A 4,822-nucleotide genomic window follows, 5' to 3' on the forward strand; every position below is an offset into this window, starting at 1 on the left:
TTATACCGTGAGTCTTCTAGCACCTTGGATTCTTGCATCTTGGTCTTAAATTTGACCGGACCTGTCATGAGTATGATATTTTTAAAATTGTGATTGCTTCTTTAATCTTCATACAAATACATCTAAAATATCGTATTATGATTAGGAGTGGGGATATTGTTTATATTATTATATAGTTACAATATCTGCCTTATGATGAATAGCTATATCAAAAATTGTATTTCCAATACATATTATTATATTTCGAGGAATTATTCGGATTAATGGCAGTTGTTGAATTTCACTCTCGTACAACCCGACACACGCTAAAGTTTTACCAAGATCAATTGAATAAGTGGCAATCTTTAACCGTGCGTGATAGTGAACGTAGTCCGGTTTTATGCTAGGTACGTACCTATACATATATAGATAAATTAAAGTACGGTAGCAGACGGGCCACGTTTCTCATAAAAATAAAAAAGCGATACGAGCGACCGCGATAAAAAGAACGTCCACATAAAATTCCCCAAGTATGTACCTATTCTACTTACTTCTTCGTGTTCATGTATTTTATTACTAAACACCATTAAAGAAGTAAAAATATATTCTACCTACAGAAATATCTTTATATAGGTAACTATTATAATATATATATTTTTGCGAAATTCTCCTTAAATGATATACTCGTACCTATTTACTATAGTTGGTATCGTGAACGTAATAATGAATAGACATATTCATTGTTGAATGCAAATAATTTGATTAACTATAGCTTATCAAACTATTAACGGATTAATCAATTATTATGAAATTTGGTATATACTTATTAACTATATGGAATGGAAAAGGACATAGGATATTCTTTAACCTTGTTAGGCGGAAAAAGACGTAGATAACAGCAAGTTTTAATATGTGTCATCTCTGATTTATTTATTTAATTAAAGGACAACCAATAAAGCATACATTTATATCTACTTAAAATACTTACATGATAATAAGGTTACATTATAAAATGCTGCCTTAATTAAAGGCTGCCACGACACGCGTATTAATATTATATATAACTATTATTGTCTCTTTAAAAAGGAACAAACAAAACAACTATATTTGTTAATCTGAAAACTTATATGCACTTATTCTATGAACCTGCACAATATTAACATCCTTCTGCATTGTTCTGCGGTTTTTCTAATACCTTCCATTGATTATTATCTGCTATTTTGGACCACGATAAATAGATCACACTGTATGATTTCCTTACTGTGTAAAAATATATGTTGTGTGTTTATGTATTTATTTTGTTGTTGCACTTGAATCTTAATATTTGTTTTAAGTATAATTTTACAAGAGAAGTAGAATTGTGTACCTATTGCAAGATGCTAAAATGGACGATAAAATGACACAAAATAAATGTAGTTTGAAAGAATCACGGCAGCATTTGAGCCAGGGCCATGGCCGTTCCATATTGTTACGATACGGTGCACATAAGAGTCGACAAACTAATTTGTACGCGGATGTAGCAGTCTACTATGTATGGATCTAATCGCTGGCACATCCTCATAGTGCGGTATCGGAAAAGGTAGAATAAGAGAATTAAGTTCTTCTAAGCACTCTCCATAGAATAAGTTATAAAAGGCTACATTTCTACGTAATTGTAGAACTTGAAGAGTTTTGTTCTTCTCAGCGTCTGCCACGATATAGAGGTCGTATAGGAGGTACTTAGCGAAGTCATCATAGAGTTGCGAGTAGTGCTCCACACACAATCTTACTTGGTACTCTCAAATATTAACAGATTTTAGAGAAGCTCGTGTGCCCAAAAGGATAACCCAGGACTCATCCCTGTATAACTAGACATAGGATAAGGGAACAAAAAAGGGAGAGAGATTACAAAAGAAGTAGACAGGAATACACATGGAGTCAAGAAAGAATAAATAAAGGATTTAAACAATTGCTTCTGGATTTATTTATTTTATTTATTTATTCATTAGTACAAATATGTGTACATGGCGGACTTAATGCTAAAATTCTCTTCCAGTGAATTTTAACAGTACAGTACAGGGAAGTGTCAGAATACTCGAATGCGGTACTGCTAATTATTGATATACATACATACTAAAATTACATATATAAACGAATAAATATATATGAATAACAAATATACTTACTCATATATGACATATACCTACTATATTATACACGAAATTGAGAATAATATAAAGCGAGGAATACAAGTCTATTGAGATATAATAAACATAGGTAACATAAAAGCGATTAGACACCATTGAATGAATACGACATAACTATAGGATACCAATATTGTTTAAATATCAAAACTATTATACATAAACAAAATAGTATAAATTACATATAATATTTATTATAAATTATTTTGTCTACAAGTAGGTATTTGAGATTTCATTAATAACTATTAATAAAAATGGGTTTATTTGAAATTAAACAACTATTAAAAATAGGTGAATTTGTAGTAGCCATCTATTTCTACTTTATCTACTAATTTATTATATTTCCTACATGCGTGGCCACCATTAAATCGAATCGTAAGGATCACCTCTATGACTTTTGGTCCCGCCTTTACTACAATGGTAGCTTAAATATTCTGTTCTGATTGGTCGAATGTTTGCGCACTTTCTTTTATCTGTGACTGTGAATGCACATGCGCAGCTCTGGAAAGTTTCATTCAATATGGCTGACTAATTTTTAATCTGTTTCTAGTGACAGTTTGATAAATGATTATCTCTGATTGGTAGAAATAATTTGATTTAGCATTTTTAAATCCTGAGAGGATGCAAGTATTAAAGTATTTTTGTAGGCAGTGTGTACTCGTATAAGTACTTAGTAACCGATAGTGATAGAGTTCCATAAAGATAGATCAACGTATTTAGTTTAAATCAAGTCAAATAGGTAAGTAAATTAATGTAAGTAGTTACTTTTTAACCAATTTAAAAAAGAAGGCAGTTCTTAATTTGGTTGTATTTTTTATGTTTTTTACTTTGTAACTTCTTCAGTTTTAATCCGATTTGGAAAATTCTTTTTTTATCTGAAAGGATATACTTGCAAATTAGTTACATAAAATTCTTATTAAAATCGGTTTAGTAATTTAATTTTTAGACCAAAATAACTGGTTTTGTCACAATTGAAATCGGATTTTTTGTGGAATACAATCTTTATATCGACTAATTTTTAAAAACGCAAATAAAAAAGCATTAAATAAATTTTATGCCATCTGAGTTACTATTAAACCTATAATAAAAAATAAAATGTAAATATTTTTAATAACTTGATAAGTTAATAAAAATAGTTACATTTTATTTTTATAAGACACAGGTATCTACTTAAATTATACCGATTAACGTTTCATTGTTGAGCATAGATTTTTCTCGATAGAAGAGGTACATATTATTTTAATCCTTTTATAGGTACCTAATTTAATAGGTATTTACTTGTATTTATTTGAAAATAAACAAGATATACCAAAAAAACCGTATATCAGGAATATATGATTTTTTTAAATAAATATATGGTCTATCTACATAGTTAATAAATTGAAAGTAAGAAACACAGTCATAACAATTAAAATATCGAAGTTTTAAAAAAGTTCTTTATTATTATTTAAGCATCAAGATGTTCCTAATCAAATAAGTCATTTGTGAATGTACTTATTAAAGTTTCTTAAATAGAAATAATAGTGACGCTACCTTTTACTCTAGGTAGTTAGTACCTATGGAAATACCTATTAATAGTAGGTAAATATCTAACGTCTTTAAGTACTTTTTATAGGATAGCCACTTACTTGGAAATAAAAATACAATAAACTAACCTGTTACAATACTTCTTCACCAGACGAACGGCTCCAATAAGTTATTTAACAACAGGTCTTCTGATGAACAATTTTTCACTCTAAGTAGGTATATAGATTATGAAAAAGAAAACTAACCTACTCATCGTAGTTAAGCAATAGGAATCACAAACGTATTACAGTGCATCATATCATGGTGTCTAAATAGTAACTGAATTGTATTGGTCTCACATGAATGGGCAAATTTAAAGGATATAAACCTATAGGTAATAAAGTGACACCTTTGAGCAATGTAGGTTTGTCAATAAAGACAGAACCATGTTTTTCTAATGTTATTACAACCCAGCGGAGAACAAAAAAAAAAGATTGCGGACAGGACTGTATTTAGAACGAATTGTATTAATTCTTGTGTAATTAAATGCGAATAGGTACCTGTAGATAGAAATAGTGACATATTATTTTGGGGGAAAAATACGGGGATAGCGTGTAAGATCACTATTTTTTTGATAATATCTATCTATACAAGTTTCCATTTTACATAACTTCCTAGCTTTTGATCAGGTGAGATTATGATCAATGGCAGGGCCCTTCAATAAAAAATATACATAGATACAATTATTACGAGGAAAATGGTGCCCAGAGTATACTTATCTATTTATGTTTTAAGTCCTAGTTAATATTAATACCTACTTACGTAGTATCTAAGTATTTTTACATTTTTAAAAACAATAATGTTTTGTTTCATAAATTCATAATAAGGTTTTGTTTCATAAAAAAATAGGAATAATAAAAATAAAATGGTAAAACGAAAGAAAATAAAACTCTATTGATTGTAAATTAAATAATGAAAATGAATTAACGAAGATATCGCGTATTTTACATGCTTCTAAAAGAAATACAGTTGACTTGAGCACTGAATATTGAAATAAAACTTTACGATGGTGCAGCGTTATTTCTTATACTACAAAGATCAAATCAAAGACAATGCAAAATTTTACTTAACTGGCTAAACAGTAAAAGTTTTAA

This window comes from Galleria mellonella, unplaced genomic scaffold (assembly GCF_026898425.1).
Source record: "Galleria mellonella isolate WM207_F2 unplaced genomic scaffold, CSIRO_AGI_GalMel_v1 utg159, whole genome shotgun sequence".
NCBI classification, from domain to species: domain Eukaryota; kingdom Metazoa; phylum Arthropoda; class Insecta; order Lepidoptera; family Pyralidae; genus Galleria; species Galleria mellonella.